Source organism: Colias croceus, chromosome 5 (genome assembly GCF_905220415.1).
Source record: "Colias croceus chromosome 5, ilColCroc2.1".
NCBI lineage: Eukaryota > Metazoa > Arthropoda > Insecta > Lepidoptera > Pieridae > Colias > Colias croceus.
The window spans coordinates 3,249,880-3,263,718 of NC_059541.1; the positions used below are offsets into that span (position 1 = coordinate 3,249,880).

General features: G+C 32.0%; 1 protein-coding gene across 2 annotated transcripts in view; it reads right to left on the reverse strand.

The window, feature by feature from the left end:
* LOC123691566 (CD151 antigen-like) overlaps positions 1-13,839 on the reverse strand; it is a 139,632-nt gene that overhangs the window by 79,235 nt on the left and 46,558 nt on the right. The gene's annotated exons all lie outside the window — the stretch shown is intronic.

A 13,839-nucleotide genomic window follows, 5' to 3' on the forward strand; every position in this document is an offset into this window, starting at 1 on the left:
GCTGATAATGATGACATAATATGGACAATCTGATATGGATATAAAAGTATACAGATTATTTATTACCTTTGTTACCTACTACCTATAACGAAAGAGTGACAAGGGATAACAGGAAAAATAGCAAAAAAAATATGGAAGTATATCATGTAGGTATTGAATATGTATTATAGTTAAACTCAGCATAAGTGTTGCGTCCGCAATATATTCTGCAAAACCTTTTAAGAGTTTGCAAATAAAAAAGTTTATATGATAATAAAACTCGGAGAAAATCAAAGAAAGTACACTTATATGTATGATGGCGGTGGATAATACTGGACCAGCCACCGAAAGCGACTATTTACAAACAAACTCGCATCGAAAGTTCACAAACTACTTGCCTTATACGATTATACAACTTTCGTCTTAAATGACTTCAATAATGCCTAGTTTTATGGAAAAACTTGCTGGGTCAGTGCGTTCACTTTTACTGGGCATAAAACGGATAAATTTTTAGATGTTTTGCTTCCAAAGGCAATTTCTACGTAAATAAGCAGTTATTTTTGTAGGAAGTTTTACTGTCTTACCACAAAAAACTTTAGATTTACAGGGTTTAATTTTAAGCGCGGGTTCTCTTGGGCGTATTTTGCATACACAACTATTAAAGTGACAGATCCCTGGTTTAAAGTTAAACTGTGTTTTAATTGTTTCGTGGTAAGACCATTATTGTTAAAGTTCGATCTATGATTGCCAAATAATTAACATGCAAACCAAGTATACAATTATACCGCAGTGAACCCATATATGGATTAGCGAGACGCAATTCGGCTTTTGCGTCCGATACGGAGGCTATTTATTATAGTATTGGCATTCAACATGTGGTTTACGATCGACGGCGTCGGCTTTAAGGCCTCATTTGTTTGGGTAATGCACGTGTCAATGGCACGATAAACGTTTAGTTGGAAAACGAATGTATGAACGTTTTCTCGACGTATTATATCGGTTTTCCTCTGTTCGTTAGGCTTCTGATTGATAGAGATATAATTGATCAATCGCCAATCGAAACGTTTTGATCAAGTCGTCTTTGTATTTGCGAAATAGGAAAAAATAAATAGGGATATTAGATAAATCAAATAAAATTGACTACAATACTTTTTGCTACGTATTAAAAAAAAATTTAAGTTGTGGAATGAGTTTTTGAGTACCTAGTCAAAGTTATATGTAAAGCTAACGATCCATCTAAATTAACGACTACATAAATAGGTTAAAGACGATTAAATAGATATTTATATGTATTACACTACGAGGAAATAGATAAAAATCTATTTCGTATAATAAACTATGTGTCGATTTCTAAGAATTAAAATTATGAATCACTCGAGGCACAGCTCGAAGTCATCTAATAGATGACTAAGGGACTGTTCTATGAGATTTATAATATAATTATTACCAGGAAAATAACATTATCTAACCTTAAATTGGTAAATACTCAGGACAAAATAATAAATAAACTCTGATTTTCAGTATTAACATTAATTTTAAAATTATAATATTACAGAATAAATTTATTTCTAAGTTAACCCTTTAAACATCTTTCGAAAATAATATTTTTAACCTTTCCCGATCCCTTGAGTACTCGTTCTGAATACCATTCAGGCATCTCCCTCTTACTTCAAATTTCCACAAAGGTTGGACTTTAATTAGTTTCCTTTGTAAAATAAGGGACGATTTAAATTAGATTCCTTCCCAACTTCGGACATATTTACTATCGCTAAGAACGAAGGTATTCGTTTTCGGCGGAAACTTTTTAAGGCAAAATATGTTTCTTTGAATAAAGATATTAATTATTTTAATGTTCTTGAATTGTGGTTTTAGCACTTAACACGCTTCGGTTCGATTTCAAATTCCTAATGCTCTGACTTTGGGATAAATTCGTAAAAGGCTTTTCGTAAAACGAATTCATCACATTAAAAGCTTGAGCTTTTAAAAGAGTTTTCATGTTCGGACCAAATCGGATAATGTTAAATGGATGTGATTTTAAATTATCTCTTCATATCAAACTATTATTGGTTCATGTTTTCGCTTCGTAGCTTTGTTTTTTCATCCGATTTACGATTCTGAAAAATAAATTTCTATAAAACTGGAGCGGGAATCGGGCAAAGAATATTAAATATTGCTACGTACTGATTTAAGTTTTTTGAATTTTGAGTTTGAATACATTTGCATAAGGTATTTGTTGGTTTATACGATGTTTTTGTAGAAATTTAATACAAAAACTCGGTGGCGTACTGAGAATAAAACTGTATTTCATAAAATGAGAAATGTATATTTAATATTTATATAATTGTTTAAAAAATATACCATTCTAATAAGTACTACATATTTTTTTTTTACTTTAATGAAATATTTATAAACATATAATATTACGGTTACATTAAAAGGTGGATTTCTATGTAGGGTTAAAGTAACAATCGCACAAGATCTATATGGTAAATTGTCCATTGACTACTTATTCTTTATTATCGACGTGAATTTTTATTTTGAATCCAGTATTCGCACGAGCAACAAGACGTGCCGCCAAGACGAGCCAAGCGAAGCGCCCGTGCGCGTCATAAGCCACATATTTTGACTAAGGTGTAGAGTTTGTGAAGTTAGGCCTTGTAGAGTTAGGGCGTGTAGTGTTTAGAAGCTTGGCTCTACATGAGATCTGATAACTTTTTGACAGTGCGAGTCATATGGGCTCGTCTTGGCAACATTTTACATGAAAATGTTTTTGGTGGGATACTATATACTATTATTTTTATATTATATAATATTATAAAGCTGAAGAGTTTGTTTGTTTGTTTGTTTGTTTGAACGCGCTAAGCTCAGGAACGACAGGTCCGATTTGAAAAATTATTTCGGTGTTATATAGCCCATTTATCGAGGAAGGCAACAGGCTATATAATATCATCACGCTAAGACCAACAGGAGCGGAGCAATGCGGGTAAAACCGTGGGGCGCAGCTAGTTATCACTAAAACGATACGCGAAATTCTTGTGTACACGTTTCGTACCGCCAATAAATTGCTAATTTTAAGTTAAGCCGAAATGGCTCAATATCTAAAATGAAGAAATTCTCGGAAGTTCATCAAAGTTAATAGTAAATACAATTATCGATTCAATTGCTCGGTATGATGAGGTTCCCAAGTTTAAGTTTACTTAATTTATGTGATATATTGTTCTTTTGAACGCATACAACACACGCTATGGTTGATTTTATTCGTTTATTCATAACATAAACTTTAAATCAATTCGAAACTAAATCTTATATTCGAAAGGAAATAAGTTTTAAACTAGCAACCTTTAACTGAAAATGAAATAACACTTCTAGAATTTTCAAAATATAACATTGAAGTTGATGTTGTACAATCTAGACTGTACTGTAACTTTCCATTAAATTTTCAAAGCTAACTAACGAAATTAACAAATTATGAAATCCAATAAACTGTACAAATTGCTCAGTCCAACAAGAACTATTTTCTGTAAATTCAATGAACTGAAACAATCCCTAATAACTCGAGAACTGAACTGAATGCACAAATTCTTGAAGCAAACTTATTAAAATTCTCGTCCGAATGCATAATATTGATTTCCATTCTTAATATTAATGATAAAAGTTCTTTTTGCGCTGGAGTTATTCAAAAAGTTACGATACTTTAAAAGAACAATAAGACAAGAAAATTGATGATAAGAAATTTCACAGAAGTTTGGCGAGTTTGCCGCAAGCCTAATATCTCTAGGTACTACGATCTTTCCTTTAATAATGTATTATGATAATCAGTGAGATAAAATGAAAGACGGAGTCAAATTACGCACATTGTAACGTCAGCAAATTCTATTAAGAATCAGTTTTTATTATTTTGTATTACACTATTTAAATAAATATGTTTAAAACCACAGAATATCCTAATAACAAATGTAATCAAATGTTACGTAACGATTAAATAGTATTGGATTTTGAACACTAATTTCCACTTACGCTATCACTGATTCGAATGTAATGGATATCTATTTAAAATGGATAATTTCAACTACTAGTATGTATCTAATTGAGAGCGCTTTGGTACTTGGATATTACGTTTTGTATTTCACCAAGCCAAAATTCCTGAAGCAAACTATGGAGACGAGAATGCGTTTACGTTTTAACATTATTTTCTTTAGGTATAGGAAAATGTAACATATAGGCACTGATTGCTAAAATAAGCTATTGTTTGAATTATATTCAAAAAGAGAATAAACAAAATTAATTTTCTTATTCCATGACAAATTGGTAGCCCGGAGCTAGCTGGCAAATTTATTTAGGGGATAATTTGGTTTGACGCGCCTTTAGCCTTAAACCTGTCAGTAGAAATATTCATGATTAAATACAATTTTGTTTCCCGAAACAAATGCGAGTTGAGAGCGTAATGTGCTATGTTACAAAATTAATCTGAAATAAGCGGGTCCACATAAAGCGAGCAGCCTCGCGAAGAAATTGTTCGCGTGCCGTGACTCGGCGATGAAAACGCGTGTGCTGTGAAGGCACGTCCACACAGACTGCATCATAGGTAGACTAATCTATACTAATACTATAAAGCTGAAGAGTTTGTTTGTTTGTTTGAACAGCTAATCTCAGAAACTACGGGTCCGATTTAAAAATTATTTCGATGTTAGATAGCCCATTTATTGAGGAAGGCTATAGGCTATAATATCATCACGCTAAGACCAACAGGAGCGGAGCAACGCGGGTGAAACCGCGGGAAACAGCTAGTATAATATAATATTTGGACTGAACTGCTTCACGCGGAAAATGCTTCGCGAGGCTTTTCGCTTTGTGTGGACACGCTTATAGGTTGAACCGCGAGTAAATTTGCAATTAGGGTTAGGTTAAACACAAATATTTGTGGAATCTCCGGTTAGACAATTTATTTAAATTAATTTCCGTGGTGGATGATACTTAAAGCACGTGTAATTTAAATTGTATGTGGGGTACAAGTACGAGGCGGGGCATAATTTCGAAAATTATCATTTGAATTTCATAGCATCGCATTAATAATGGAAAGTGACTTAAAATTTTATATTTATATGAGCTAACTATAAAATATTTTTATTTTGTAAATTCCCTATCCTCTCAGTGGATATTAGTGCGAATCTTTGACATTCTTCTTTACTAAATACACTAGATACAAAAATTGGTTCAAATGTTTATTAAAAATCTACATCCTATAATTGGAGGAATGTAAATGTCAAGCATAAGATCTAGAATTTAAATCCAACCAGTTTATACTTTAGGTACCGAGAAATGCCGAGTTATGATATTATCCAGTATCCAGTATTTCAGTCTCGGAAATTTTTCCATAATATTTAAACGCAAGCATTTAGTTCGAACATCAGTAGGTATCGTATTTTTTTATTTATCTCTTTAATTTTAATATCTTCGGGTGGAAAAACGGATGCATCTCCTACTAAATAAAAAATTAGGGCTTTTACCTACGTTTTTAAAGACATGTAGATATTTTTGTTTTTTTTTTTTAGGAAAATAATCACTGGAACCGTTATTCTAGTTTACAAATTGGTGCGATAAAATAGTAGTACTCTGAACATAAACAACGCTCGATGTGTTTATAACTCTATAATCGGAATACTAATAAATTTTTAGTATATTACTAATTTATTGGATTTATCACATTCTGAATAATAAAATAATACCTAAAGGAAAAATTTAACTAAACTATGATATCTTAAATTTCATCGTATAACATGATACTAAATTCGCGTAGAAACCAAAATATCTCTTTATAATGACTAGAACAATATCACTTCTTAATACTTATCAAATATATATTTCATACAACGTTTATACTATAATTTAATTGCATTTACGAAGATCTTCGCAACTTAATAAGATTTAGTTTAACGCAAGTGCAAGCAATTAGCATTGGTGCAGTTGACCGCTCTTCACTGTTCGCTGCGGCGGCACAGACGTCTGTTATATGCCCTAATTGTAATCAATTCTCAGTCTTTAGTCGATATTTTTTCTTTATTTTCTGTTGTGTTTGGTACCTTGTACAATTCGTTTATTATTAAGATAACTAAACAGCAAATATGCAATACAAAACGATCTCTACTATATAATACAGAAAATGTTTAATGGTTTAATTTAATTAGTTGCCTGTGTCAAATATCTGCATTCGCCTATGGTTGTAATAAAATAAAAGCTAGTACTATGTGTTATATATTGTATGTTTATGGGCGATGTGATGTTGAATTTCTTCCGAGCATTATGTATGCTTACGATAAACTTATATTTGTTATTATGTAGAGTTCAAATGCAACTCAAACTCGTGCGCAGCGGAACTACACGAACTTGTTCCGCCATCCCCGTTCTTCCATCGATCGTCGAGGTGAACAGATTCTAGGCATCGCATATGGTGGACGAACCATGTACCCGGACTAAGCAGTTCGATTCCAAATTTTTCATTCGAACCGCAAGGGACTGGAACGCGCTTCCTGAATCTGTGTTCCCCAACGAGTACAATATGGGGGTCTTCGAGTGAAGAGTGAACCGGTACCTGCTAGAGAAGCGCGTACCATCTTAGACCACATCTTAGCTTTCCATCAGGCGAGATTGTGGTCAAGCGCTTCCCTATCTAGAATTAAAAAAAAAAAAACATTCTATTGGATACATAGACATCTCTATCTGCAAGTAAAAGCTAGTTTAAAATACTTTCATATCATATTCATAATTTACTTACACAGACTACAGTTAGACCGGAGTTGTGCGAGTAAATAGATGAAATTTTCCAACGAAATTTACATTAGCGCAAAGCAATAGCATTTGCAGGTGAATGCTGTTCAAATGGTACGTACTTTGGCAACAAACTTTTCCATATTCCGAGCAGTTTGGAAACGGTTACCCGCTAATGTATGCTTTTACCTTAACTGCGTTTGTCATACAACTTTTGAGATCTTACAGACGATATCAGATTGGGAGTATAGCGAATCTCTTCTAAATGAAGTTACTGTTTCATAATTTTATTTTGCTGTGTAAGTAAAACTTGATGTTGCGTGTATATAATGTTGTATAACTTTCAAATATAAACCAAAAATATAATAAAAATCATACGCACGTATTTGCGATGTTTTAATCATTAACTAGCGTGTTTTTAACCGACTTCAAAATAACAATTTAATGTGTAACGATAACGTGTCTAAAAAAGTAGGAAAAAGATAAATTACATTTCCTGCAATCTTTTTATTACTATTGTTTATACCATTCCTGTAAAATGAAGTATTTACATTAATTTAACCAATAACAAACCCTGGATAATGAATTACGCCGTTTTGAAACTGTAAACAGCCTACAAAGAGCGAAACACTCTACTCTATACTAATTAGAAAGCGGTACACTTAAACATGATATTTCAAGCAACATGTGCTTCTGGTCATTTTAATTAAATTTGGTCTCATTTGAGCGGAACCTCGTTACACCCTCAATTAATGTTCGACTTCCGTTAATGGCGGACGGAAGTGCTTTAGCCTATACGTATGTTGTATATTAATCAGAAGGACCTCGTAAATGGTTAGGGTTTATGAGAGATGGAATAATTGCACTGTAGACATAGTTGGGTTCAATTGCTAGCAATTAAAATGTTTTTGTTGAGATTAAATAAAAAAACTAAAAGGACGTATCATTCGTATTGTAATTCGTATGTAGGTACTGCTAGGAGCTTCTCAAAAGAATATCACTACATAATATAAAACAAAGTCGCTTTCTCTGTCCCTATGTCCCTTTGTATGCTTAAATCTTTAAAACTACGGAACGGATTTTGATGCGGTTTTTTTTAATAGATAGAGTGATTCAAGAGAAAGGTTTAAGTATATAATTTATTAGGTTTTAGACAAAGCGGGCGAAGCCGCAGGCAGTAAGCTAGTATACGTATATAAGAATGTAAATGTTTAAAGTAAAAGTCACTTATCGTTTGTTTTTCATACCCAATTATAAAACAGTTGATAAATGTTTCCCATTATAAAGATATACATCTGGGTCAGTTAGTTTAGTGCAAGAACTCTCAAGCTGCAGTCTCAATTAGTTTTAAGAGATCTTGCTGAAGGAAACACCTGATAGTTGGTTTTACAGTTGAAAAACTATGTTGCGAGCGTTTGAAGAACTTTCTTGGAAATAATCTTTGTTATAAACGAAAATCATTCTTTGTGGAGAATTTCCCATTGACTCAACATGGACTCAACTATGTTCAAGAGAGAGAATAGTTTTCACTGTAGGATTTCATGTTCCCGGATACTTTGAAAATTATATACTAATCTTTTTTTAATACTTATTTTATAAGCTTGGATCAACTCAAATGACAACCAATTTTGTTCTAAAAGGGTTTAGAACGGTACGTATATGTCTGTCAACTGTGTTATTTAGTTCTCAGTTTCGTTTAATAATTATTCAAATCATTCCAATTTCAGTTCACAGTAGTGACAGTAGTCAGTCAATTATTGATATCCATTCAAGCATCAATTGAACTCGTTGTAATTCATGTTTTCGAATTATGTACATATTTGTTTATTTTTAAATTGTTTTTTGTTAGATCTATTGTAATGTTTCATTTTAATACCATCAAATGAGTCCAATTATTACTATTTATTCACACAATTAATTGTTAACTGTTTTTAATATAGGTATATCATTTAATAAATTATATAAACTACATGTTCCGTTACAAAGTTATATAGTACTAGATTTCCGTCCGCGGCTTCGCCCGCGTTTGCAAAGGAAAACCCGCATAGTTCCCGTTCCCGTGGGATTTCCGGGATAAAAACTATCCTATGTGTTAATCCAAGTTACCCTCTATATGTGTGCTAAATTTCATTATAATCGGTTCAGTAGTTTTTACGTGAAAGAGTAACAAACATCCATACATCCATACATCCATACTTACAAACTTTCGCCTTTATAATATATATTAGATTCAATACATTAGATTGTACAATTATTAAATGAGAATCAAGAACCGTATAATTTGAAATAGTTTTGTGAAAGCAGCGTTTTGTTTGAAGGTGAAAGTTGGAGACTGGAAATCCAAATCCTTCCTATAACTTTGGGAGCTGTATAAGCAGAGATAGAAAGTATCCAAAGCTATTGAAGCATAAATGGAATAAAACTTACATCTAAGATTTAGCAGCTATAGTGAATTATTAAAGTTTATTAAAGTGTGATTATTTTGGATATCTCACTACACATTAAAAATTCCTGAGGCACCTCTAAATACCAGATATATTCTAGCAAATATAATATTAAAATTTATCAAGGTTTATCCACTCCTGAAAATAATATTAAAGTTCATAATAAAATCTGTCCAGCCCTTGTCCAGCCAATTATAATAAAATCTGACCAAAGAGAGAAGATTCTATTTTAAAACAAAGTGGTACTAAATCACTCACATTGCAATTTCATAGTATGTTACAAAGTAAGCCGAAAGAAATACTAGTCTTCTATAAATCTCGTTTTCAATTCACACTCCAAGTATTTTGGACAGTTCGAGTAAAGTAGTTTTTAATGAAAGTTTTTCGAATTGTTAACGTGGCGTTGGTGTAAGATGGATTTTGGCGTATTTTGAATACACATTTCAAGGTATACAATAATGGATATTATAGTTAACTCGATGTTTTACAGTCCGATGAATTTTAGCTTTCAGAACCCGTAATACCTATCCCTATTTAATAAAATGACATTGTAAATATTTGGCAATCAAATATGAAACATTATTTGATTTCCACCCTCTGGATTTTATTAAATATTACAATGTACGCTGAACCTTTCTTGCTTTTTTCGTAATATATTTTTAATTTAAAAAGTTTCCGTTTTTCAATTGAATGATATCCTTTTTAATCTTATATCTTGACTGTTTTGGAATCCAATTTATAACAGATACCGCTATAAAATATACCTATACAGTTCTAAAAATGTTTTTTTTTTGTTTAAATTACGTATATAATGTCTTTCTTTTTAAATTTGTTCAAACCATTTTCGGTAAAGATAGACGCCAGAGATTTCATGGACGTCATCCACAAATTTAAGATCCATTTAGCACACGAAAATTCCTTGTTCGTTTATCTAGTGATGCCTATAAACACGGGCTTAACCATAAACTTTGTCATACACGACATTAACCAATCCCTTTCGAGATATATATTAGTTGAACCTTTATCCGGGAGATTTGATGAACTCAAGGCAGTGTGAAGAAGCTATGACCTTTTTATAGCCTTCCCCGAATTCAGAGTTTGGCTTATTAAGACTATTTATTGTAACCCTTGGATGTGATTTATTCTTTGGAAGACGTTCTTATGAGCTTAGCGGGGGCGATGTATCATCGTAATTTTCTATTTCATGTACATTTTGTATTGACTTCTTTATACTCGTATGATGTAGCGTGATATATAAATATCAAACGATTTTGTTAGAACATCTGCTGTTCAAGAGGTGTGGATGATCGATTTCATCAAAGCAACATATAAAGAACATCATATCTTTTGCGAGTAGGTACTGTATGTACTAGGTATATAATATATCAAACTGATCCTCGAATTATATTTTCCATTAATATTTCCTCGTATTTTCCTATTGAAATGGATACGATAAATATTCCAATGATTCATTAAATTCGCAATATTCAATGAATATTTGACACCACTAATTTTCAGTTGTTGATTATTGCTTGTGAATCATTTCGATCATAATAAGTACCTATCCATGTAGAGAACAGTATTTACTATAGGAGAGAAAATATAAAATTATATTAGTGCAGTCCCATGTCGCCTAGTGGGGTAGGGAGCAGATGCATTATGCATACATCTGTTTCACTGATCGATTTTCTTTAGGGACAAGTAGGTGATCAGCCTTCTTGTTCTCCACCGGGTATCAAACCCAAGACCTCTCGGTTCTACGATCACGCGTAAACCACTGTTCCAAAGGGGCGGTCGCACATTATACAGGGTGTCTCAAAAGAAAGTTTATATTTTGTGGATGAATAAAAAAAAAGTAAGCGGTGTATTGAAAAAATGTTTATTAATTATTAAAGTGCATAATATGGGAATTTATTTCTTAAAAATAATATCGTCCAAATGCAGTCCATTGCGTTCACTTTAATAATTTACATTGCGTTTATACACTTTAATAATTAATAAACATTTTTTCAATACACCGCTTACTTTTTTTTATTCATCCACAAAATATAAACTTTCTTTTGAGACACCCTGTATTTACGTAATACTTATTCTATTTCAATTGTAAACAATAAACATGTAGACCTTGGAAATACCCTGGACAACGCTTTATCAAGCGAATACACAATATAAAGTAAACATGTCTAATAAAATAACAATTTACGAGCGTCTCCTACTGTACTCTTGGAGACTTCGTAAACATAGTAAATTTATTTACGAATACTTTTATTACAATAATAACTGAATCGAGCGATAGATCCTTGAGAGGCACTTGGAAAATTGAGACCCGTGTTCACATAATTTAGTGTCAACTTGTTTATGACTTCGACGTATAAGAAAATAAATCAAAAATATTAAAGCTCGTTTACCCAATTGGGTACCATAAAGTAAGAGCTCATTAAAATCTATGCGATTACACTTAAAAGTCTGATGTTGTTTATTGAAATTTATGAACATGATAAAAGTGAAAATAAAAATAATATTAAAAACAGCGAACGCATTCAGAAATAAAATATTCCACGCTGCAATTATTTTAAGTGTTTTTGCAACGCAAAAGTGTTATCTTGAAAATAATGGGCTAGATAGACGGCCTTTAAGTGTTCAAATAACAATGGAAACACAATTTTCTATGTATTTTATACGAAGTTGTAAATTTTATTTGAATGTCGATATTTTTCTTTGACCGTCTAATTTTGTAAAATAATATTTTTAGCTTTATTAAATGATTTTTTTTTATGTCTGTTTAATATGGGCGTTTCTCTTTGCACACTGTTCATAATAAAATGCCATAAGTTGGTCCCCATAGAGCGAGCAGCTTCTCAAAGCGATTGCTTCTATGCTGCTATTATGCGCCTATAACCATGAATATAGAATAAAACACACTCGGCTATAACGTACCTATACATAATGTTAATATACTATAATAATCCTAATACTACAGTTGTTTCAAGTAAAGGTTTCAAGCCATTATACCTAAACATTTTCTTAGTATTTTTTTCTAATTTATTTGTTTTTTTCCCCACAATCTATGTTAAAATCTTGAACTTATAATAAAATTAAAATCAATTCAAGAACTTTTCATCGCAATATAGGTATTTATCTCCCATTGTTCTGCCTTAGGAACTTTTACTCTGCAAAATATCTCACCTAATTTTCAAAGAAGATTCTCGAAGATTTTTTCTCCGGAAATTAAGGCCGATGTAGATTGCTCAAAGAGGCGAGCTCGAATCACGGAATGTAATGAATGAAGTGAAATACACGCAACTTTCCGGGTGTTGAGTGCTGCCAATTTACGGAATTTCCCAAAATAGAATATTTTTAATGTTCTGATTAAATGTGTATTTTTAAATAATCAAGGTATCTTTGTGTCGTGATTTGTAGATGATATTCTTTTTCAACTGGTACTCATTCATGTAAGAAATGTGATGCATGTGATGAGTGATCTGGTTATGTTTAGCAAATATAATTTTATTCCTACCTAGATACTACCTATTCTACCTACCTCTCCTATTATTATTTTTTGCAATTTAAATACAGAAAGAACTATTTCATATGTTAAAATTATATAGACAAGAAATTTTAAGTTGATACATCAGTTTTAATGAAGAGGCTAAGAAGGCTTTTGCGTGAATTTCGACACAAAATGTAACGTAGTAAAATATCAATGTAAAACAGTCTTCAACATAAGAAAAATTGTGAAAACCACTAAAAGGGGGTAAAATCTCGAGCTTTTCTCGATATCTAAGTAATTATGATAGTACAAAGTTTACGAGATCAAAACGTTATAATGTACAGTGCTTATAATTCTCATGTAGGTACGTGATGGGCTTGAATTGACATTGTAATAGACATTCAATGTCATTACATGCTGCTCCGGCGACGTAATATTGTTAGCCGAATTATACCAGCCTCCTAGCAGTAAATTCGTTCACCTGGAAGGTCAGATTAATATCTATGAAATACATACAGTATCATAATTGGTTATTGTTTATAAAATAAATAAAGTATTGTTAAATTACATAAATATGTTTTGTGTCCAATGAATCTCAAGATTTGACTCGTTAGAAATATTTAGTCTGTTATAATTTTTAGATGTTATACTAATAATACAAAATAAATATACAAACAAATCCGGTTTTTGTGATCGCCTCTTTTTTGAAGCATTATATTCATAGTAATTTTTCCCACATAAATAAAACAAGTTTACCAAATTTTACGGCGCGCTGGACATTGTAAAATAACAAGAGCAGATATACAGCAAAAAGACAGCAAATATCAAATGCCATTTATCATGTCTGATGTATTTTTAAATTACGAAGCATTCATGTCGAGTTCGTATAGCCAACGTAATGACTATCCGCGTTTTGAGTGAGCAATGCACATAATTCGTGAGACAGCGTCGAAATGAAAATACGGTAATAAACGAGTGTTCTGTTTCGATTCATTATTTGGAACAGGAGCTTTATTTATAGCACGAAATTGGCTCTTAATGATGATAATTAAACCGTTGTGCAAGACATGTTATTAATGAATTGGTAAATATGCGTAATTTCAATTGTGCGTGAAATTGAATAGGCTCGCTAGCAGGAGTCAGATCAAAGAAATTTTAACG